Source organism: Sturnira hondurensis, unplaced genomic scaffold, assembly GCF_014824575.4.
Source record: "Sturnira hondurensis isolate 20B ecotype Veracruz unplaced genomic scaffold, ASM1482457v3 Scaffold0022910, whole genome shotgun sequence".
In the NCBI taxonomy this organism is placed as follows: domain Eukaryota; kingdom Metazoa; phylum Chordata; class Mammalia; order Chiroptera; family Phyllostomidae; genus Sturnira; species Sturnira hondurensis.
The window spans coordinates 8,925,586-8,951,388 of record NW_028095541.1 but is presented as its reverse complement, the minus strand read 5'-3'; the positions used below and the strand labels follow the sequence as shown (position 1 = coordinate 8,951,388).

The following is a 25,803-nucleotide window of genomic DNA, read 5'->3' as shown; positions in this document are numbered from 1 at the left end:
GTTTGCTACTAGAAGCACCAATGCCTGTGTTTTATACACTTGCAGCCTTGATTTGTTTAATATTTTTGCCTACTTTTGTCTTTTGAAGGCCTTGCTTTTGGAAATTCAGCCCTTAAGCTTTTCTCTGAACTAAAACTTGGAATAGGAAGGTAATTGGTTTGCACTGGTGATTTTTAAAAATAGCTTAGGGGCTCTGGCCGGGAATCTCAGTTGGTTAGAGTGTCCCCAAGACACCAGTGTTGTAGGTTCAAACCCTGGTCAGGGCACATGCAACAGTCAATGAGTAAGTGCATAAATCAGTGGAGCAACAAATTGATATTTCTTTCTCTCTCAAATAAGTAAATAATTAGTTAAAAAAGAAAAGAAAAATAGCTGACATGTGAAATTGTAAATGAATTCACTCAAAATTAATCTTTTTAAAATATTTTCAGTGTTAGACATCAAAAACTTTTGAAGCTCAATATTTAACATACTGGTTTAAAACATGCCTTTTCTTACTCAAAAATATGCAACAAAAATTGAGGTAGCCTGTTTACTTAAATAATCAAATTTATTTATTGGACAAGCTTATTCAGGGGGATGGAGTTTTTGTTCTTGCTTTGCTTTGTTTTCTAAAAAGAAACAAAAGCAAACTTGGAGGATATCAGTGGTAACCTAGTTACCTTGAAAGAAAACAAAAATGTAAAATGCTAATACTGTGATGTTTATATGCATGATTTGTAAGCAAGGATTTTTACCTTTGTACAGAGACTGAGAGTGAGCTCAGCATAAGCAAAAGGTATCCGATTTGTATCTCAACTTCAGGCTTTTCTCCTGTCATAAAAAAAAATACAGGGTTCTGAATTCAGGAGTTCAATAAAAGTGGCTTAAGCACTTCCTGTATTAAAGCAATTCACTTCCATTTGTTGATCTGTACGAAATGTAATAGCTTTATCAGTCTGAGAGACCCCACACCCTTCCCCCTGCCCCATTCTTAAAAAAAATGCTCTTAATATGCATTCATAACTAGACTAAGGAAATATTACATACGTAATTTTATATTTGCTCCATATAGTTTGGTGATTCTTTTAAACATTTTAAGTCTGTATAAATAATGTAAAATAAAAAAATGTAAAAATAAATATTTTAACAAATATTTACGGGGAAATGGCCATTTGGTTACTCAGTTATATAAGAAATGACCATATCGTAACATTCTTTTGCATCATATATTTTAAGACTGCGTAAAGGATATTGGCCTTCAAAATTTAATTAGAATACCTCAAACTTTTCTTTAAAATCTAGAAAAACATAGATTTGGGGAGAGGGGGTTACAAAATGAGATTAAATGGGTAGCCCTTTTGAGGTGACATACATGTAAAACTCTCATCACAAGGTGGAGAGAGTTTTTTTCAGTCACCATTTTAAAACCTTGCCATCCTAAGTGGGGCATGAGTTCACGTTTTGTTGAGCAGCTGATTGTCAGACGCACCTCTGAACAAGCTGGGAGTTGAGAGCATGTTTAGAGGTGGAGAGACCACGTGGCGGTGCGGACTTTCGTCCTGCAGTCAGAAGCCCCAGCGGCACTACTCAACTATCAGCTAACACACCCCTCCGCCACCCCAATACTTCAGAAAGACTAAAGTCGTCTTCATGGATAACCAATACTGGGTGGCTTTGGGGGGTAATTATGGGCAGGAAAGATACAATTTAAAGAAACATTCCTTAGTTTTGAAGTATCAAAGTAGGTGCCCAAGGGTAAATGGAAAATATCCTTGAGAAAGATGACATCTATTCATCAAAATTATAATGCTGAATTTTGGGGGGTGAAAACACTGCAAGGGCTGAGGGTGCTAAAGACATCAATGCACAGTGTTTAATTTCTCACTAGACGAGCAGGGCACATCAATTTTGTCATTCGATCTTCTGTGGCAACTAGTAGTTAAGCTCCCTGATGTGCTAGCTAAGGGCAACACTGACACCCTGTCGTCTGGCACAGAAGCCCTGATTGGCAGTGAGTCTGCCTACAGGAAAGTCTCTGGGGACCTTAGTTCTCTTCCTCTCCTTCTCTGGGTTTCCTTGCTGGAGGTTTGTTACTTTTCATTGTTGTTTCTCTTTCCTTCCCCCTCTAACAAACAGCTACATGGGAAAGCGTCGGACGTTGAATCTCCCTCCCCAAGGGCCCAACTCAGGAAGGGTTTCCATTCTTTTGAGATTTTCAAACTCCCGTATGACTAAGGGAATATTAATTTATCAGTATTTGTTTTTATTTATTATTATTATTTTTAAAGATTTTATTCCTTTATCTTTAGAGGGGAAGGGAAGGAGAAAGGGAGAGAAATATCAATGTATGATTGCCTCTCGTGCATCCCCTGCTGGGAACTGGCCCACAACCCAGGCATGTGCCCTGATTGGGAATCAAATCGCGATCATGTGGTTCGCAGGCCCACGCTCAATCCACTGAACTACACCAGCCAGGGCTTCAGTATTTGTTTTTAAAATAAACTTCATTAACATTCAGATTTACAGAGAAATTGCAAAGATAGATTTCCCACAAAGCCCACCCCAGTTTCCCTTATTAACATCTCAGGTGAGTTTGGTACCTTTTTTACAATTAATGAACCAGCTTTGGTAGATTTTTGACTGAAGTCCATCTTGATTCAGATGTCCTTAGTTTTTCCCCAAATGTCCTTTTTGTGCTCCAGGATCCATATCTCATGTCTCCCTGGGCTCCTTCCACTGTGAGAGTTTCTAAGGCTTTCCTTGGTTTGGATGATCTTGACAGTTTTGAGGACAGGTCAGGTATTTTATAGAACGTTGCTCAATTTGGGAATTTGATATTTTTCTGGGATGAAGACTTTTCACTGTACACCTTTGAAAAGTTGAAAAAAATAGCTGAATTATATCCATCTGTTTTTTTTTATTCAAAAATTTAAGTAATATAAAAGACCTAAACTATGGGAACTAGGAAGAAGAAAAAGGAGAGGAAAGAGGGAGGAGGAAAGGGAAAGAAGAAATGAAGGAGGAGGAGAAGGAGGAGAGTAGGTGAAGAGAGGGAGGAGGAGGGAGGGGAAGGGAGGCTGCAGTGAGGGGTGCCCCTGCCCAGGGCTCCCCACTCTGGGCATGACATCCAGCTCCCAGGCCTGGCTTGGCCTGGCCTTGGTGAAGCACACTGTGCTGAGGGGTCTCTGCCCTTCCCCAGCCAGCTTTGTTTTCTCCTTGCGCTGGGAGTAGGGACAGCAGAGGTTGAAAGTCCTTTCGGTACTAGTGGTTCCTTGGGTCTGAAGTCCTGGGACTGGTGCCAAGGAGGAAAGGGAGTGACCCCTCGGTGGGGTCTGGATGCACTGACTTCATCACCACCACTGCTCGTGGGGGACCAGGCTGTTCCCACGTAGGTGTGACCACCATCATCACCCAGCCCTGTTTATGGAAGGCAGACAACATGAGTGGGGGGGCAATGCACAGATTCCACTAATACTTGTGCCACCTGTTTTCAAGGACTTCTCTGATCGCGTCAGTATAATGCAACATGCATGTACTTCTTCACTGCTTTGTAGAATCTGGGCAGGTGCCAAGTCCCAACTTGGCATAGGGGTCTGCTGGTTGCGCCCTGATTGAGTCCAGAGTAATGGGAGGTCAGTGCTACATGCTCACCAGGGTCCCAGGCTAGAGGCTCCTGCCGGCCATGGCCCCTATACCTGGCCAGTGGTTGGTGACTGGTGGGAGGTGAAGAAACTCCCAGAACAACCACTTCCCACTCCAGGTCTTTGCAAGGGCTGTTCTCAACCTGATAGTGCTTTTCCACCATCAGGCTTTTAAGTTCTTTATAAAATTTTATTTTAAAATTTATACAGACAATTTTACCTTCTTTGCTATATAGTTCTATGAGTTTTGACAAAAAAAAATAGAGTGTAACTACCCAGCTGGGGCCCCCCTCCTGCATCCGCGGACTCCACTGCAAGGTCAGATGCTATTGAGCTTAGGGTCTGGAATCCACTCACCCTGACTTCCTCCAAATTGCAGAGGCCCTGATGAGGTGAGGGCAGCAATGTAGAAGCCCCTGGGGGCTAGAGGTAGTGAAGGGAAGTCTGTGGCAGGGGAACCCTGGTCTGGAGCAGCAGTGGCTTGAAGAGGAAGCTCCGAAGTCAGTGGTTGCCCCAGGGTTCTGGGGCTGGATAGGTCCAGGAGCGGGTGTTTGGGGAGCTACTCTGGGAGGGCTTTGGCCAGTGCTTGAGGAAGACCCTGGGGTTGGGCTGCCTTGCTGCCTCAGAGGCCTCCATAGTTGCCCTGAGGCTCAGAGTTGGAGCAGTTTCTTCGAGGACCTTCCCTGGTCCTCCAGAATGGGCCCCAGCCCGGGGCAGCAGAGGGAGTGGGGGTGCATGCTATCCCTCTGTCTCTGCTGCTCCAGCATTTGATGCTGAACTTGCTTGTAGTTGATGAAAGTTTACTGGAGACCAGTGAGGAAGCCTTTCTGGTTGTAGGGGATGAGGTCCATGAAGACCTTCTCCAGTGGAGTACTGGAGCATAAGCACGGACACTTCACAGGGCAGTGTGCAGGGGAAGTCCACGCAGCCCACAGAGCTGTGGCGCATGTCGTGGTAGAGGTAGGTCTCTGTGGGGTTCTAGGTCTTTGCTGGTGAAATGGAACTGGACCATCCTTGAGTTCCTGAACACAGGGCCCAGTGTGGTTAGCAGCTGCAGTCTCGATGTGGTTGCTTCTTTAAATCTGCAGGATTTCCATTCAGCTGGATTTCAGGCAATTCTAAATGATGGTTGTTCTGTAGTTTAGGTGTAATTTTGATTTGGTCAAGGGAGCCAGGCTCCAGTTTTGTGACCAGGATCTCTTCCTTACCTTCCTCAGATTTGTCCTGTCAATATTTGCTTTTAATCAACTGTGCAAATACAGAATTATTGGAGGGGCTTCCTCAGAGTCCACAGGTACTGGCACTGGAGGTTTTAGTAAGTCTAGGCTGGGGCTAGGTTTCTAACTGCATTGTGAAAATTTTCCCTACATACATATGACATTTGTCTCATGCCTGGTTGAGAATTATTGACTTAAAGGAACTAGAAAAGACCCTCAAAGATTGAAGTTTTTCTTAAACTATTTCATGTTTCACATGTAGGAAGCAGGAGACAGCTATTTGTGGCAGGGCCGCTCCCTGCCCCTCATCTTCCAGTCCCACACACACCAGGCACCTCCAGTCTCAAAGATCAGTGCGTTCTTGGGCAGGAGGAGAACCTTTGTTTTCTTTCCTAGTAGTGACTGGATTTGAGTTCCCTTATGTACAGACTCCCCCCTGGTATCCATTCATAATCTTCCAAGACAGACTGGCAGAGTGCAGCGGTCCAGCTCACTCATCTCTAGGTTGCTCTGATGCCTGCTCAGAACCACTAGGGCTCTTTCTGCTACCTCTTGACCAGTTTTTTAAGTGGCAACAATGGGCTGGGAGGTGGGGAAACTCCCAGAACAAGCACAAATGTTTGTGTCACCCTCAAGATTCATATTAAAGTCATTATCCCAAGCTGGATGGTATTTGGAGGTGAGGACTTGGGGAGACACTTACACCGTGAGGATGGATCCCTCATTCACAGGATGAGTGCCCTTATACGAGGAGATACCAGAGGTTTGGTTTGTTGCTCTGCCATGTGAAGACACAGCCAGAAAAATGGCTATCTACAAACCAGGAGGAAAGCTCGCACCAGACATTGAATCAGCCTGGACCTTGGTCTTAGACTTCCCAGCCTCCAGAACCGTAAGATGTACAAGAAGGATGGGGAACCCCCCAAACCCCAGAATTTATTTATTAATAATATTTATTCTTACATATTTAAACTTAAGTCACCCTCAAAGTATACTCCATTTGATGCAATATACCTATCAAGATGTTTTTTCCACTGCTCATAACAGTTCTTTTATTTTTTATTAATTCTTTCATTGTTGTTCAATTACAGTTGTCTCAATCCCCGCCCCCTTATTCTTGCCCACCCTCCCCGTTGTCTTTGTCCAGGGGTCCTTTATACATGTTCCTTGGTAACCCTTCCTTTCTTTGCCCTGTTATCCCCCTCCCCCAGTTTTTGACCCTGTGGATTTTGATGCCTTTTAGTGTGTCTGCTGTTTTTTGTTATACCTCTTTCACATAGACAAAATGTTTTGCTTTGAGGACTTTTTACATCCAGGGAAACAAAAAAAAAAAGTCACTTGCAGGGAGATTAGGTGAATAGGTAGGGTGAGGCATGGGGGTTGTGCCATTCTTGGTCAAAAATTGCTGAACCCTAAGCACGATGTGGGCCAGTGCACTCATAAATCACCCATTGTGAAATGGGCAAATGCGTTGAGTCTTCAGAAAAATTCACTGAAGCCAAATGCAGCCTCTTTCAACCACACCAGCTGGTACACTAATAACAGATGGGTTCCTAGAAGCCAGTATTATAAGGGGCCCACCCTTCAGATAGGAATTTCATTGTTTTGGAGGTCCTCCAAACACCTAGTTTGTGGTAACTTGTTGTATCAGCCCTAGCTGACTGAACCACAGTAATTCTTAGAGGCAGCCAATTGGATGAATGGTAGACATTTTACATTCTTAAAAAAAAAAAACACAACTCTCCAACAGTACAACTAATGTAAAATATAGACGATTTTAATGAGTAGAAGTTAGTGAATATCATGTGTGATACTTAATGCTGTACAGAAACTGCATTCCTGAGAAATAGGATAAACATTAACTACTTATTTTCTTTCATATCGAATCACATCCCTCCAATATAAACAGTAGTTGAGCAACTTCTCAAGAGGAATATTGGCAAAATATACTCACTTTTAATAAAGATGCCATAAACCACTACATAACTACTTAAATAAAGGCCTATGGCTGTTTTGGAAGATTATAGACATCCCAAAGCTAGGGCCTTGCATGTTGTCTTAGTTTCTGCTAAATTGCAAAGGACTTTGCTGTTCCCTGTGTATCTGTGCCATTCAGTCCTTCCTCAGCAGAAAGCAGATTACTGGAATCTGTGTGTTTAACTAATCTCTGTAATGATAGAAGCTATTTTATTGGAAATAAACCAGCCTCTAATTACATACCAAACATGGCCATGTGCACAAATATGGATGAATAAGAAAAGAGAAGCAGTTGGACGAATAGCTTTTGAAGAACGCCTAAAATCGGCATCAATGGAGGTGAGGTAGGAAGTGAGGGACCGCTGAGGAAACCCATCAGGAATTTGTCTGATGTGCTCCACAGAGGGAACTAAAAAAAAATTGAAAATAAAAATAAACAAGCAAAAACAAAATACACAATGGGTATCTACATACTCACTCACCTCCACAGCAGAGAATATATAGAGTGGTTTTTATTTTTTAAATGTTGCTGATAGGGATGGGAATAGATGACTTGCAGAGATGCAGCTGGGTTTGGTGCTTACCTGTGGAAATGGGAACACTTCCTAAATATCACCTGGGTGGTTAGGAGACAGGGCAGCATGAGTGTGATCAGTCATTATTTGATCAGTCATGTCTCCTTCTTTGAAAGGTTCTCTTAGTTTCCAGACATTGAAAGTAATGATGAGTTAACACAGGGTCGAATAGAAAGTGGAGGGTTTCTGTTACGTATTGCTGTAATTATGTTTGAAAATATAATATATGGAAGGAAATGGAAAAATTTATTCAAAACCCACCATACTTTCAGAAGCTACAATAGAGTTGTGTATTTATGGTTTTGCTCCTTTAAAGTACTGCATAGGTATTTGGGATTAACCAACACCATACAATAGGTTAATATATATAAAATTTGCGCACAGAATACAGAGTTCCACCCCTCCATGAATGAGAGTATGTGGAGGAGTGGTCGATAAGCCCCTAATCTACCAAACTCTGCCATTAAAGTCTTAATGCACACATTGCTGTATGCTACTCATTACTGAATGGAACACCATGTAACATCTGTTGAAATGTGGCATTATAAAATATTGCAGTTTAGGACCTAAAATAAGTTATAAACCTTGAAATGCCATAAATTTCATCTGAAGTGGAGTAATGAGGTGAGAAGTATATCTCATTTTCAAAATATTTTAATTTCATTATTGGGAAACTAGGGAGAAGTATACCCATTTGAAGTCATACAGATTTATCAAGCTTAGACCTTGCCAATTCTGGATGTAAGTCAGCTATTTCATTGTCAATGATTTAATCAAGGAGGCACCTTAGAGAACCTATGACATTTTTTTCAAGAGTTTACTTCTTTGTTTTAATTTTTTTATTAAAAAAATTTCAACCACAATTCATACATACTACCATTCTGTACCAGCCTCAGGTGTACAGCAAAGTGGTCCAAAAAACCCCACACACTCCACACAGTGGTCCCGCCCTTGCTGCCCTAAACACCTACTCAGCTCCATACCTCAAGATTTATCTCAAGATTACTGACTATATTCTCCATGCTGCAGTCCACATCCCTGTGGCTATTCTATAACCACCAATTTGTACTTCTTAATCCCTTCACATTTTCCACCCAGACCCCTAACCCCTCTCTCCTCTCACAGCTGTCAGTCTGTTCTATGTATCTGTGAGTCAGTTTCCATTTTGTTTGTTTATTTTGTTCATTAGATTCCACATGTAAGTAAAATCACATGGTATTTGCTTTCTCTGACTGACTTATTCACTTAGCATAATACCTTCTAGGTCCATCCATGCTATCACAAAAGGTAAGATTTCATTCTTTTTTATAGATGAATACTATTCTATTGTATAAATGTAGCACATAGCATTTTTATCCATTAATGATGCAGTGAGCATAGAGGTGCGTACATTCTTTGAATAAGTGTTTTAGGTTTCTTCAGGTATATTCCTAGATGTGGAATCACTGAGTCACAAGTCAATCCCATTTTAATTTTTTGAATAACCTTCACACTGTTTTCCATAGCAGTTGCACCAATCTGCATTCCCACCAACAGTGCATAAGGTTTCCCTTTTTTCCACATCCTCTCCAACACTTGTTGTTTGCTGATTTATTCATCATAGACATTCTGATGAGTGTGAGGTGGTATCTCATTGTGATTTTGATTTGCATCTCTCTGGTTATTAGTGATGCTGAACATTTTTTTCATACGTCCACTGGCCATCTCTCTTTGGAGAAGTGTCTATTCAGATCTTCTGCTCACTTTTTAATTGGGTTGTTTTTTTTTTCTGGTATTAAGTAACTATCTCCTCACTATGAATCTTGCCTTTGAGTCCTAGAGATACAGTGTTTTCTCAGAGCTCAAACTTTAAAAAGTGCATGGTGGTTGTGCCGCTTAAGAACCCAAACCAGGAAATAAGTCACTTAACAATGAGTACAACACAGAATCAGAGAATCATTAAATTATGAATGTGGAAAAAATCTTAGAGATTATCTAATTCAATGCTCTTATTTTACAATAAATAAGGCCTGCATAGTCAGCTTACATCCAGGGTCTCTTGTTCCCCAGTCTAACTTCATGAGAGCATCACAGAGACCTACTTTAAGAATCTTAGGCTCATTTTTTTTGCACTTAGAAAGTGAGGAGAAAATGACATCCACAGCTCTTCATAGGAGTCCCAGAGGCAAGTCGTCCATGCACCAGCCTATGTGTGTTCAACCTCCACATACCAGTGACAGTTGGTGAGATACTCACCTGGTGGTGAGTCTAGTTAGGTGCATGGTATCAACATCTCAGCTGAGTTTATTTCTTACTCTGTCTATAAGAGATAAAACAATCTATTTCTCTAGTTAAAATGATTAAGTGAGAGAAAGGGAATTTCAGTTTAATTTTAGTTCAAGAAAATATGCCTTTCCTCAGAAATACCTGATCCGGGGGAAAATCTGGACCTTACAGCAACTTTTTCTTTTGGGTTAAAAGATTGGGGATAGGTTTCTTTAAAGGTAAAGGTCTGCTGAATTTTCATTGCCCTCGCAGACTAAGATTTTTACTGTTCCCATATGACAGTGATCAAACTGAGGCTCATGGAAAATAATTTGTTCAATGTTAAGAAAGGAAATTTGAGACAGGGTAAGATTTTACAACTTCTCAATTTCAAGTGCTCCTTTACTAACTAACCTCTTAAGTTCATTCTATTCTCATGTTCAGAAAAGTATAATTCTAAATCAGCTTTACTACCATACATTTTAGTAATTGAGCAAAAAAGTTTATCTTTCTTTTCCATATAGGTTATAACCAAATCCCCAATTTAAAAATTCATTAATAAGTTTCCAATTAAGAGAGCAATGAGGGTCGACAGTAGTCTTGGCCTAAGTATGCTTGTGGAGCAGCTCTGTCCCTGCATCTGTCATTGCGAAGTGAATGTTTTGCTCATTTGGAGGAAATACAGCACTTTGACATAATTTTCAGGGCCCAATTTACTCCCTGAAATTAGGTTACCCTATTGTTTTGTGTGACCTTCATTTTAAACAATTGTCTAATAGAAACTTCTATATATACATCTAAATGGATGTGTAATAAATAATCATTGCTTTGGGAAATGGATTCTAGACCAGCTCAAATGAAAGTTAATTTTTTTAAATGTCAACTTCCAGCCAAGATGGAGGTGTAGGTAGACACACTGTAACTCCTCGCACAACCAAAAGAAGGACAACAACAAATTTAAAAACAAAAAACAACCAGAACTGACAGAAAATCAAACTGTATGGAAATCCAACAACCAAGGAGTTAAAGAAACATTCATCCAGACTGGTAGGAGGGGCGGAGACAGGCAGCCGGGCAGGGAGGACACACGGCAGACCAGCAGCCGGGGGACCAGGGTGGGCAAAGCCGTGGCTGGCAGACCCCGCAAAGCAGAGGATTGCAGACTTGGTCCCACATTCACAAGCAGATAAACTGGGAGTAACAACTGGGGAGCAAGACAGACTGCACAACCCAGGGTCCCAGCATGGGAAATAAAGCCTCAAATCTCTAATTTAAAACACCAGTGGGGGTTGAGGCAGCAGTGGGAGAAACTCCCAGCCTCACAGAAGTGTTTGTTGGAGAGACCAACAGGGTGCTAGAATGTATACAAGCCCACCCACCTGGGAATCAGCACCAGAAGGGTCCAATCTGATTGTGAGTAGCAGGGAAGTAACTGAAAACTGACAGAGAGCAGAACAAGGGGCATTGTTCCCTATCAGACCCCTCCCCCACAGACAGCACCACTAAACAGCCAAGTGGGTTGTCCCACCCTGGAAATACATAGGCTCTGCCCCTTACTATGTAACAGCTGCACCTAAATTTTTTTAAAAAATTGCCCAAATGAAAGAACAGATCAAAGCTCCAGAAGAAGTACAACTAAATGATGAAGAAACAGACAACCTATCAGATGGAGAGTTCAAAACACTGGTAATCAGGATGCTCACAGAATTGGTTGAATATGGTTGCAAATTAGATGAAAAAAATGAAGGGTATGCTAAGTGAAATATAGGAAAATGTAAAGGGAATAAAGAGTGATGGGGAAAAAAACAGGACTCAAATCAATGGTGTGAACCAGAGGAAGAAAGAAACATTCAACCAGAACAGAATGAAGAAACAAGAATTCAAAAAAAATGAGGAGAGACTTAAGAACCTCTGGGAAAATTTTAAGCTCTCTAACATGCAAACCATGGGGCACCAGAAGGAGAAGAGGAAGAGCAACAAGTGGAAAACTTATTTGAACAAATAATAAAAGATAATTTCCCCAATCTGGCAAAGGAAATAGACTTCCAGGAAGTCCAGGAAGCCCAGAGAGTCCCAAAGAAGTTGGACTCAAGGGGGAACACACCAAGGCACANCAGATGGAGAGTTCAAAACACTGGTAATCAGGATGCTCACAGAATTGGTTGAATATGGTTGCAAATTAGATGAAAAAAATGAAGGGTATGCTAAGTGAAATATAGGAAAATGTAAAGGGAATAAAGAGTGATGGGGAAAAAAACAGGACTCAAATCAATGGTGTGAACCAGAGGAAGAAAGAAACATTCAACCAGAACAGAATGAAGAAACAAGAATTTAAAAAAAATGAGGAGAGACTTAAGAACCTCTGGGAAAATTTTAAGCTCTCTAACATGCAAACCATGGGGTACCAGAAGGAGAAGAGGAAGAGCAACAAGTGGAAAACTTATTTGAACAAATAATAAAAGATAACTTCCCCAATCTGGCAAAGGAAATAGACTTCTAGGAAGTCCAGGAAGCCCAGAGAGTCCCAAAGAAGTTGGACTCAAGGGGGAACACACCAAGGCACATCATAATTACATTACCCAAGATTAAAGAGAAGGAGACAATCTTAAAAGCAGCAAGAGAAAAGGAGACAGTTTACCTACAAAGGAGTGCCCATAAGACACTCCTTTTTTTTTTTTTTTTTTGAAATATAAGCAGCTTGTTTCTCAAAAGAGACCTTGCGGGTAAGAAGGGGCTGGAAAGAAGTATTCAAAGTCATGAAAGGCAAGGACCTACATCCAAGATTACTCTATCCAGCAAGGCTTTTATTTAGAATGGAAGGGCAGATAAAGTGCTTCCCAGATGAGGTCAAGTTAAAGGAGTTTATCATCACCAAACCCTTATTATAGGAAATGTTAAAGGGACTTATCTAAGAAAAAGAAGATAAAAATATGAACAGTAAAATGACAACAAACTCACAGTTGTTAACAACTGAACCCAAACAAAAACAAAAAGGAACTAAGCAAACCACTAGAATAGGAACAGTGCCACAGAAATGGAGATCACATGGAGAGTTATCAATAGGGGAGTGGGAGGTGGAGGAAGGGGAAAAGGTACAGAGAATAAGTAGCATAAATGATAGGTAGAAAATAGACAGGGGGAGGGTAAGAACAGTATGGAAAATGTAGAAGCCAAAGAACTTATATGTGTGACCCATGGGCATGAACTAAAGTGGGGGAATGCGGGTGGGAGGGAGTGTACAGGGAGGAGGGGAATAAAGGCGCGGGGGGAATGGGACACTGTAATAGCACAATCAATAAAATATATTAAAAAATGTCAATTCTAAGCACAAGAGTTTCAAAATGCACAAGGGTTTTTGTTTGTTTTAAAGTTGGTAGATGGCAAAGAAGATAATAGAATGTCATAGAACCCAGATGTCACCAGGGAGCACTTTTGTCCTTAAAATTTAAATAAAAGTGTATCAAGATTTCATGCCAATTCCTGTAGCAAGCCCCAGGCCCAAACCCAAGATTTCTAGTAACTTTTCAGGTACGTGTTTCCTTGTGCTTAAGTTCCTGCTTCTACTAATGGTTTGACTATTTGTTGTTTTACATGATGTATGGATTTTTCTCTGATCTTACGTTGACTATACTCTGTGCTACGAGGTTCAACCTCTTTCCTTGATTTCCACAAACAAAACTCAACCATCCACAGCCTCGTATGAACAGCAGATCCTACTGGATATACAGAGAAATGAACAGAATCTAGAACTTTTGGCATTTATTCAACATAAATAACTTTGATTTTACATTAAATGTCCCTGTTCTTTGAAAGCCTTTTCAGCATCTGCACCAGCTAAGATTTCTTGACTAGGGTTTCTGTCCACCAGGAAGAGACAGCTAGAGACATAGAGAGCCTCTTAAAGGGCCCATGCACAAAATTTCATTTACAGCCACTCACCCTAGGTTCTGGTAGAGGGAGAGCAGAGTGAACTAGAGCCACATGGAGAGTCTGGGATTGGTGGCTCTGGGGAGAGAACTAAAGGGTCAGCCACCAGGATCCCTGTGCTGAGTCACTCCCCATACTGCAGAAGCCATCTGTCTAGGGCATAGCACTACACTCCCTGCAACATCAACCTGGGGGGAAGCAATAGCCCCACCCACAGGAGTCCCTCATACTCTACACCCTGTGGAGCCTAGTCCAGGCTGCTGAGGAGAATAGGTGGAGTTATTACAGTGATTAAGCCTAAGCATGAAGGCATATCTCTGGGAGCTTTGAGACTTTAGTTCACCTGGTTCTGTTAAAAGCCAGTCTTGGTATGCAGCCTAGTTCTTTCTGCACAGTACAGGCCCAACATAGGGAGCCAAAAAGTGTGAATTGCTCATAGCTTGGTTCCCCAGAGCCAGTCACAGGCAGCATGTGATATAGGTAGGCAGCATGTGATATAGGTCTGCACCAGAATCTTGGCAGATCTATCTAATACAAAAAACAAAGAGGCAGCCAAAGTAGGAAGACAAAACAAAACAAAACAAAACAAAACACCTGGACCCAAATGGAAGAATAAGAGAATTCTCCATAAGAACTAGATGAAATGGTGGCAAGCAATTTTTCAGATATAGAATTTAAAATGATGATAAAGAAACTCAACAGCATGAAAAATGACAGAAAAAGCATTAAAAAGTACAATATCCAAAATCTTGTCAGAGACAAAGAATACAATATCCAAAATAACACACTGGAAGAAATAAATAGTAGGTAAAATGAAGCAGTAGATTGGATCAGTGATTTGGAAGACAAGTTAGGAAAAAACACCCAAGCAGAGCAGCAAAGAGAAAAAAGAATTTAAAAAATGAGGATAGTTTAAGGGACCTTGGGACAACATGAAGCATAATGACATCTGCATGACAGGAATACCAGCAAGAGAAGAGAGTTAGCAAGGGGTTGAGAATCTGTTTGAAGAAATAATGACCAAAAACTTCCCTAAACCTGGTGAACGAAAAAGACATACAAGTCCAGGAAGCACAGAGAGTCCCAAACAGGATGAACCCAAAGAGAGCCACCCCAAGACACATCATAATTAAAATGGTAAAGCTTCAGGACAAGGAGAGAATCTTAAGAGCTGCAAGAGAAGAGCAGTTAGTTATCTATAAGAGAGCTTAAATTATACTGTCATCTGATTTCTCAACAGAAATATTTCAGTCCAGAATGGATTGGCATGAAATATTCAAGGTGATGAAAACCAAAGGCCTACAACCAGGCCAACTTTACCCGGCAAAGTTATTACTTTTTAATTGAAGGAGAAATAAATTGCTTCCCAAACAAGAAAAAACCAAAGGAGTTTGTTAACATCAAACCAGTTTGCAACACATGTTAAGGGGCTTGCTTTAAGAAGAAGGAGGAGGAAGAGAAATAGAAAAAGAAAAAAAAAAAACAGGAAAATATTTTAAAAATAAAATGGCAATAAATGCATATCTATCAATAATCAACTGAAAGTCTTAAATGCTCCAATCAAAACACATAGGGGAGCTGAATGGATAAGAAAATAAGACCCATATATATGCTTTCTCCAAGAGATCCACCTCAAACAAAAAATACACACAGCCTAAAATTAAAAGGATGGAAAAACATATTTCATGCAAATGGAAAGAAAAAAACAGCTGGGGCAGCAGTACTTACATCTAAAAAAATAGACTTTAAAACCAAGGCTATCATAAAAAACAAACAAGGCCCTGGCTGGTGTAGCTCAGTCGATTGGACACAGGCCTGCGAACCAGACGATCGCGGTTCGATTCCCAGTCAGGGCACATGCCTGGGTTGCAGGTCAGTTCCCGGCAGGGGCCAGTTCCCAGCAAGGGATGCACGAGAAGCAACCATACATTGATGTTTCTCTTCCTCTCTCCTTCCCTTCCCCTCTAAAGATAAATAAATAAATATTTAAAAAAAACAAACAAGGACACCATATAATGATAAAGGTAACAATACAACAAGTGATGTAACCTTAGCAAATATCTATGCACCCAACATAGGAGCACCTAAATATGTAAAGCAAATCATGATGGACATAAAGGGAGAAATCAACAGAATTAAGTCATAGTAGGGGGTTTTAACACTCCAATGACTGCAATGGATAGATCTACCACACAGAAAATTAACAAGGAGAGAGTGGCCTTACACGACACACTAGATTGAAATGGGTTTTATTGATACAAAGAAGTTCATCCCAAAATAATAGAATATACGTTCTTTTCAAGAGCACATGGAACATTTTCTAGGATAGATCACCTGTTAGGACACAAAACTAGTCTCAACAAATTTAAGAAGATTGAAATTAAATCAAGCATCTTCTCAAACCACAATGCTATGAAACTAGAAATCTTTACAAGAAGAAAACTGATAAATACACCAAGACATGAAAGCTAAATATATGTTATTAAACAATGAATGGATCAACAACGAGATCAAGAAAGAAAGCATATATACTTTGAAATGAATAAAAATGAGAACACAACAGCCCAAAATCTGTGGACATGGGGAAAGCAATCCTAAGAAGGGAATTCATAGTAGTACAGACTTGTCTGAAAAAAAAAGTAAAGAGAGAGAGAGAGAGAAAGAGCTCGAATAAACAATCTTACTATACACTTACAGATGAAAAAGAACAACAAAGCCTAAAGTGACTACAAGGAAGGAAATAATAAAGATCACAGCAGAAATAAATGAAATAAAGTCTAAAAAAGGGGTGCAAAATATCAGCAAATTCATGCATTGAATTAGATAAAGTACACTGAAAAGATAAAGAAGATTGACAAACCTTTAACCAGGTTCATCAAGGAAAGGAGAGAAAGGGCCCAAATAAATAGAATCAGAAATAAAAGAAGACAAATTACAACTGGCACCAAATACAAAGGATTGTTGGAACATATTATAAACAGCTATATGCCAACAAATTGGACAGTCTGGATGAAATGGGTAAATTCCTAAAAACAACAATCTTCCAAAACTAAATCAGGAAGAATTAGAGAATCTGAACAGACAGATTATATGTAGTGAAATTAAAGCAACAATTAAAAACCTCCCAACAAACAAAAGCCCCGGACAAGACCGTTTTGCAGGAGGATTTTACCAGACATTTGGAGAAAACTAATTCCTCTGCTTTCAAACTATTACAGAAAATTCAAGAGGATGGAAGACTCCCGTGATCTTTAAACAAGGCCAGCATTAGCCTAACTTGAAAACCACAAAAAGATGCTACAAAAATAAAGTTATAGACCAATATCCCTGATGAACATAGATGCTAAAATCTTCAACAAAATATTAGGAAACTGAATACAGTAATACATCAAAAGATCATACACCATGCTCAAGTGGAATTTATTCGGGAAATGCAAGTTTGGTACAACATTTGCAAATCACTAGATGTGGTATACCACATAAACAAAATGAAGGATAAAAACCACACGATCGTATCAATAGATGCAGAAAGAGCACTTGATAAAATTCAGCAACCTTTGATGATAAACACCCTCAGCAAAGTGGGAATAGAAGGAATATACCTAAACATAACCAAGGCTTTATATGAGAAACCCACCACCAACAACAATCTCAACATGCAAAAAATACCAGCGTTCCTCTTAAGACTTGCAACAAGTCAGGGATGTCCCCTTTCACCTCTCTCATTCAGCATAGTGCTGGAAGTCCTAACCATAGCGGTCAGACAAGGAGAGACAGAAGACATCCAAATTGGAAGGGAAGAAGTAAAACTGTCTTTATTTGCAGATAACATGGTACTGTTCATAGAGAACCCTAAATATTCCACCAAGAAGCTACTAGAACAGATACATAAATTCAGCAAAGTAGCAGGATACAAAATTAATATTCAGAAATCAGTTGCATTTTTATATGGCAATACTGAACTATCAGAAAGGGAAATTAAGAAAACAGTCTCATTTGTAACTGCTTCAAAAACAATAAAATACCTATGAGTAAATCTAACCAAGGATGCAAAAGACCTTTGCTCAGAAAATTATAAGACATTGAAGAAATCAAAGAAGGTACAAATAAGTGGAAGCACATAACAAGTTCATGAATAGGAAGAATAACATCGTTAAAATGTCCATGCTACCCAGAGCAGTCTGTAGATTCAACATGATTCCTATAAAGACACCAATGACATAGTTCACAGAACTAGAACATATTTGAAAAATTTATATAGAACCCCAAAAGGCCCCACATAGCAACAGTGATCCTGAGAAAGAAGACCAAAGTTGGAGGAATCATGCTACTTAATACCAAACTGTACTATAAGGCCATAGTAATCAAGTCAGCATGTTAGTGGCATAAAAACAGACACATAGATCAATGGAACACAACAAAGAGCCCAGAAACAAACCCATACCTTTATGCTCAATTAATATTCAACAGAGGAAGCAAACAGATACTATGGGTAAAGATAATTTACTCAGTAATTGGTTTGGGAAAATTGGAGATACGTGCAGAAAAATGAAACCACCTTCAGAAACCACACATCCATTCTTGTAATGAATTAAAAGTGAATCAAAGACTTCAATGTTAGACATGAAACCTTAAAAGTGATAGAAAGAAACCTAGGCAATAAAATCTCGGACATTGCTCATAGCTATATTTTACCTTATGTATATCTTCTCAGGCAAGGAAAACAAAAGAAAAACAAACAAATGGTACTATATCAAACTATAAAATTTTCGCACAGCAAAAGAAACAATGAAATAAAAAGACAACCCACTGAATAGGAGAACGTATTTGTCAATACATCTGATAAGGGGCTAATATACAAAATTTACAAAGTGCTTATAAAACTCAGTACCAAAAAAAATCTGATGTAAAAAATATGCAGAAGGACTGGAATAGACACTTCTCAGGAGAGAGTCTATTCAGATGGCCAATAAACATATGAAAAGATGATCACTGTCACTAATCATCAGAGAAATGCAAATTACATCACAGTGAGATATCCCCTCTCACCTGTCAGAATGGATATCATCAAGAAACCAACAAACAAGGGCTGGTGAGGATATGGAGATGGGAATATTTTTGCTTTGGTGGGGAGGCTGACTGGTGCAGCAACAGTGGAAAGCAGTATGAAGATACCTCAAAATGTTAAAAATGGATCTGCCTCTTGTCCCAGCAATCCCACTGCTGTGAATATACCCGAAGGAACCCAAAACACTAAATTGAAAGAACATAAGCACCCCTATGTTCATTGAAGCATTATTTACAATCGCAAAATATAGAAGCAGCCAAAGTGTCCATCAGTAAGAGTGGCTAAAACAACTATAGGACATTTACTTAATGGACTATTACTTGGCTGTAAAAATTTCCCCTTTGTGACAGCACGGATGGACCTGGAGAACATTATGCTAAGTGAAATAAGCCAGTCAGAGAAAGAGAAATACCATATGATTTCACTCATATGTGGGATCTATTAAACAAACTGAAATAACAAGTAAAATGAAGGCAGAACAATAGAGAGCAGGCTGACAGGTCTAGGGGAGGGGGTGGTTGGGGGTGGAGGGCTTGGGCAAAAAGAAAATAGGACTTATGGACATGGACAACAGTGTGGGGATTGCAGGGTAGAGGAGAGTGTAAGGGGGCTCAATAGTTATGGTAAAATGTATAATAAATATTAATTAAAAAATAAAAGATAATTATAAATAAAAAGGGTGACCAGAGTGTCACTATTAAGAATACAAATTACCTGTACTATGAATTAACAAACTCTGTTATATAATGCATTTAAAATAATTTGTTTTACAAAAACTTGACACAATTTTCAGGAGGATATCATCTATATTATATAAAGAAATATATCTATACTTTCCTTATTAATTTATTTTTTCATACTTCTGTCATTTTTTACCATAATTGTTATTTGAATAGAAGAGCTAATTTTTTTGTTTATTCATCCTCCTGAAATATCCAATAATCACAGATTACAGTGTGATTTCCTTTACATAGCAAAGGAAAATGCTATGTGCTACCCAGAACTGTGCCCAACTCTCCCATCTTCCATTAGCAGTGTGTGGGTCTAGATGAGTAACTTAGTCACCCTGTATACTCTTGATTTTCCCTGTGTAGTAGGATAAAAATGGTAGCCAATCGAGAAGTTTATTGTCAAAGTAGTTCTCTCATTCACTGCTAGATTTTCTGTGGATATATTCTGTAGCACCTGCATTTTCTTTCTCACAGTGCCTCTCTTGCGTTTGAGCAACTCTGCTTTCAGAATCACTCCAGCACTCTTGAGTATAGTGTTGAAGACCTGGGAGTCCTCTCAGCCTGGCCTCAGGCTCAGATGGAAGGCTTCATTCCTGCCCTGTCCCTTTTATTTGTGCTCCAGCTCTACCCAACCCCTGACTGCTGTGGGGCCCTGATATTCCATCATTGATGGGGTCTTCACACAGGAGTCTTCATCTTCCCACTTTGCTTTTCTCTGACTGTCATAATCTGTTTCAATTGAGTGAAATGTCTGAATTGAAATGTCTCAATATAACTCAAATGCCACCTTGTCTCTCAAACTGTCCCTTACACTTCTACCCCAGGTAATTTAGTTACATGCCACCTTCTGTTTCAAAGGTCTTTGCACATTGTGCTATCATGGGGTTTAATTTGTATGTATCTGTTGATATGATCACCCTCTCTGCCCAGGCTGTAAGCCTTTTGAAGGTATAAACTGTGCATCCCAGGAATGAATGGATGGATGTGTGAATGAGTAAGTGAATGAATGAATGAATTTTGTGCCTGTCTAGCTTAACTGTGAGGTCTGCCTAAGTTATCAGTACTATACACAAAGCTAAAAAAATTGTTTTCATTTTTAAGAAGGCTTTTATTTATTTATTAGAGAGGTTTAAGGGAGGGAGAAAGAGAGAGAAAAACATCAATGTGCAAGAGAAGCATCGATTGGATGCCTCTCCCACATCCCCAATCAGGGACCTGGCCCACAACTCTGACCAGGAATCATCAGACCAGCGACCTTTGCTTCACAGGCCAGCGCTCAGTCCACCGAGCCACACCAGCCAGGGCTAAATGATTTCTTAAGAAACCAAAGTCTTGCCCTGGATGGTGTGGCTCATTTGAAAGAGTGCCGGCCTGTGAATTGAAAGGTTGCATATTCAATTACCAGTTGGGGCACATGCCTGGCTTGCAGAACAGGTCCCTCATTGGGGGCGTGTGAGAGGCAATCAGTGTATCTCTTACACATCCATGTTTCTCTCCCTCTTTTTCTCCCTCCTTTCTCCTCTCTCTAAAAATAAATAAAATTAAAATAAAGAAACAATAGTCCTCCTTACTTGTGGTTTTCCAGAGAAAGTGGTTTCTTCCTGTCCTCAAATTCCTTATTACTTGGACCCTTGTTGTTCTACTCTTGCCATAATGTATCTGTCCCACAGGCTTTTTTGCTTATATTATTAGCTACTTTAAGTCCTTTGAAGATTAAGCGATAAATATAATATGGTATCCTCTGAGCATCACCTGAGCTAAATAAAATCTTTTTTCAGCAAAGGCAGCCTCATTTTTTTCACTTCCTTTTCCCCATTTGCTGTGTTCCAGATAAAGCTGATAAAGCAGATAAAGCTCTTCACATGTCTATCAAGTTGCATCATGTTTTTGAGTATTTTTGATTAATTTGTTTGTTTCTGCATCATGACTTACTTCAATTATTTGACAATTTCTTTTGGGCTAACCTAGATTTACAAAACTGAAACTTTATAATGCACTCCACTCTTGCTGGTATTATTATGTATGTCTCAATAGCAGGGAAAACAATTGTCTTTTGTGCACCAATGTGAAAGAGTTAAATAGAAGGAATGCAAAGAGATTCCACAAGAGAGAAAACAAGTGAATTTCCTAAAATCATTAATGTGGTGACAAGTCTATGCAACTTTCACATTAACTAATAAGGTATAAAGTCTTATTCTGAAGAAAGCTTGACATGATGGTTCTTTGATGTCTGGCATGGGTTGTTTACCTGATGAAGCAACACAGATATCTCAGGACTAACCAGCTTGACAACTGACAGCAAACTCCTTAAGGCTAGAACTTTATGTGTTTGGCACAATTATACTTATTGTACAGCAGTGCTGCATAAATATTTAATAACAGTTCCTCTCCCACACCTATTCCTGGCGGGTCTGGCCTTCCTGACTTGTCATGTCCATAATCAAATATGTATTTCCACATTAATCATTTAAGGTGTGGTGCCACTTTTAGGCTGGTTCCTCTGGGATGGTGCCATCTTCCTTAGGCTTGGTGTATGCTCTGGGTGGCAGAAAGAGAAGTAATGAGCTGTAAACATCAAACTGCACTCTATTCTTTTCTTCCTTTAAAAATGTCTTCATTTATGAGATAGAGGACTTAGATTTTCTCCTAAAAGTAAAGCAATCACTTCTTTTGAAGTTGCACAAACACCTGGGTATCACCATCCAGGCTCTGTCACTGTGGGCAGTTCACTTTCCACTGTGAGGGTCAGTTTGCTCATTTGAAGAAGAAACTCCCTGGCTCATCATAGATGTTATTTCTGGACACAAAGCCCCAGTGTGCTGCCTATTTCCAGAGGTAATGTTTGGGCTTATTACTGAGAAGAAATAAATAATTGTTCAATCTACCTTTCTAGTGAATGTGAAAAAAGTGCTACTACTTAAATATTTAATCTGTTGTCTCGTTTTTTTTCTTTTTTAGAAATTACCCAATATTCATTATATAGAAGAAGTAAGTGATTGTGGCAACACATTGGAATTCCAAAGCATATACATATAGAATAGTTTAGCTATTTAATTATGTGAATTTTAAAAGAACAACAAAATTGAAAGTTGTCAGAAAGAACAAAATCTACTGGCTCTGGAGACAAAAGTGTACTACCTGTGTGACCTCCACCCCTTCCTTTCTTTAGTTTTCTTATCAGTAAAATGGGAATCTTATCTTTCTGTTTGCAAGAAGACAAACAATGAGATAAAGACCTAAGGGTTCATTGCAGGCAGACAAGTTTCAATTGGACACTTTCTCCTGTAAAGATACTGCTACAGTTTGGCTCCAAGTTTTGTGACCGTGGGAGTGCCCTCATCTTCTCAGCTCACACAACCTCTCCCAGTTGCTCTCGGGACTTTCCCAATTTCCTGTGTCTGGTCACATTTGGAGCTACCATTTTTGCTCCTGCAAAATGATCGTTGTTCTTTTTGTTACAACAGCACTAATCAGGCCCAAGATTATCTGCCAAAAGAGAAATAATGAAGGCCCCAGAAAAATACACAAATGCTTTTAGTTATATTCGTCTTGTCTTCCTCGCCTGTGGGTAATCCCTGGTCTGTAGAAGTTTGTTTGTGTGCACTGAGGTTTCCAAGGGTGACTCAGGTAAACTGAAAAAGTCATTTGGCCCAGGCCAGCATCTGGGTCATTTCTACCTATAGTCATTTTCACTTTCATGAAGTTAAACAATTGTTCAGGGAAGTAAATCCCACTTAAGTTTTGGGGAGGAACACAGAGAGCTCCAGTCCCACTAAATCATAGGCTGCTGAATCCAGCCCTCCACCTTGGTTTGTCCAGCCCAGCACCTCGTTTTTACCAGGCAGCAGCACTGAGCTCCTTGTCCCTAGTTCAGGAGTAGTTACATTTATACAGTCCTGAAATTATATTCGGCCCTTTGAAGGCAACCACAAGGCTGATGCAGCCTCTGGTGAAAATGACTCTGACACCCCTGCACTAAATCTTCAGTTAAGTAACTTTCAATACCTAACAGTAACTATTATGTTTTCCATGACAACAATTTACAGCATGTTAATCTCATGTTTAAATGATTAATATTACCTATTAATGCGTGCCTACATCCAGAAGCCTTTAAGCTGTTGATATTATCTTTCAGTACAATATATTTCATTTATGCCTTTGAATACCTTTAAACAAGTGGACTTATTACAAAGAGTCCCCCAATACTAATTTTAACTATTCTACAATTGACTATGATCATCTTGCCTAATTCAATCTTTATTTCCATATTAGTAAATCTTGTGATTTTTATTGTTATGATTATTTTCACACATCAATCCCCACCCCCCATGACTGTGATTCATAGAAGAGTCACATATCAGATTGATCATTCGTTCATTCATTCTGTAAACACTTTTTGAGTACCTGTTACATGCCAGCACTGGACTAGAACTGGCTCGTAAGTATTAAATTTCTCCAACTACCATTATAGAGCACTCTATTTCTCCCCTCAGTTCTGTCAGTATTTGCTTTGTATTTTTAGGAGCTCTGTTGTTTGGTGCATATATAATCATGATACCTTCTTGGTGAATTGATATTTTTATTAGTATACAATGTCCTTTGTTTCTTGTAACAGTTTTTGACTTAAAGTTTATCTTGTCTAATATTAGTATAGCCACCCCTGCTTTCTTTTGATAACTATTTGAATGGAATACCTTTTTTCATCCTTTTACTTTGAGCCTATTTGTGTCCTTAAATCACTGAATCTAAAATAAGCCTCTTGTGGATAGCATACAGTTGGATTCTGTTTATTTTTTTAAATCCATTATGCCAGTCTATATCTTTAGAATAAGTAGTTTAATACGTTTACATTTAAAGCACTTACTGAGAAAGACCTAAGTGCCATTTTTTAAGTTTGTTTTTTGTAAGTCTTACAGCTTTTTGTTCCTCATTTTCTTTCTTGCTGTCTTCCATTTTGTTTAGCTGATTTTTCTTGTAGTGTTGTATTTTGATTTCCTTCTCATTTCATACATGTCCCTGGCTATTGAGTATATTTTATAGATATGTTCATTGTGTTTACCATGGGAATTACATAAAATATCCTAATATTATAAGTCTGTTTTAGACTTACAATAAAAATTTAAATTTAATTATGCATAAAACCTCTACTTGTTTATATCTCTGCCCTGACCCCAGTTTATACTTGCAATGCCCTAAATTATATGTTTATATATTGTGACCCATTAACATAGGTTTATAGATTTTTTAATATTTTTATCTTTTACATTCTATAAAAGAATCAATAGTGGAGTAATAAACCAAAATTACAGTAGTTCAAGTTTTTATATTTCTCCACATATTGACCTTTATCAGAGGACTTATGGATTCATATGATTTTAACTTACTGCCAAGCATCCTTCTGTTTCAACTTCAAGGAGTTTCTTTAGCATTACTTGTAGTGTTAAGTCCCTTAGCTTTCATTTACCTGGAAATGTCTTAATTTTGCTCTTATTTTTGAGGAGCAGTTTTGCTGGATATAGAACTGCCAGTACTTTAAATATACTATCCCATTGCCTTCTAGTTGGCAAGATTCTGCTGAGAAATCCACTGATAACCTTATCAAAGATCCCTTGTACATGGCAAGTCACTCTTATTTTGTTGCTTTCAAGATTCTCTCTCTTCATCTTTGACTCTGCCATTTGGTTACAATGTGTTTCAGGGTGGGTGCCTTTGGATTTATGCTACTTATAGTTTAAGATTCTTGTATGTATATATCCATATCTTTCCTCAAATTTGGGGCATTTTGATCATTTTTTCCACAAATAAATTTTCTGCCCCTTTCTCCCTCTTCTCAATTTGGGACTTCTATAATGCATATATTGATCTGTTTTATGGTACCTCATAAGTCTGGTAGACTCTCTTCCTTTTCTTTATTCTTTTTTCTTTTTGTTTATAAGACTCAATAATTTCAAATGACCTACCTTCAAGTTTTCTGATTTTTTTCTGCCTGTTTGGATCTATTGTTGAATCCCTGTAGTGAAAGTTTTAGTGGAGTCATTGTTTTATTCAGCTCCATAATTAATTTTTGACTCTTTTTATGCTTTTTATCTCTTTGTTGATAGTCTTACTTTGTTCATACATTTTTCCTGAATTTGTTTAGCTATCTGCCTGTGTTCTCCTTTATGTCATTGAGCATACTTAAGAAAATTGTTTTGAAGTCTTTCTAGTAAGTTCAAGGTGTTTGTTTCTTTAGGGTTGGTTCCTGGAGATTTATTTTGTTTCTTTGAATGGGCCATATTTACCTTTTATGTATGTTTTGTGATATTTGTTGAAAATTATGATTTAAAGAAACCATCTCTTCACCCAGTCTCTGGGGAATGGCTCTACACACAAAAAAACTTTTTTTCCTGAAAGTTTTATCCGTGTTTATTCTCAAGACCTTAGATGTTCTATTGTATTTCT

At 39.0% G+C, this 25,803-nt stretch overlaps 1 protein-coding gene and 1 long non-coding RNA gene across 3 annotated transcripts in view; one reads left to right on the top strand and one right to left on the bottom strand.

The window, feature by feature from the left end:
* Positions 1 to 25,803, top strand: part of FRY (FRY microtubule binding protein) — a 449,099-nt gene that overhangs the window by 6,627 nt on the left and 416,669 nt on the right. The window lies entirely within an intron of this gene.
* On the bottom strand, positions 3,619 to 21,070 carry LOC118980614 (uncharacterized). The gene is made up of 3 exons (XR_005065146.1): positions 21,059 to 21,070; positions 18,137 to 18,143; positions 3,619 to 3,791 (listed from the first exon to the last, which is right to left on the bottom strand). It is a non-coding gene; the product is annotated as an uncharacterized LOC118980614 (long non-coding RNA).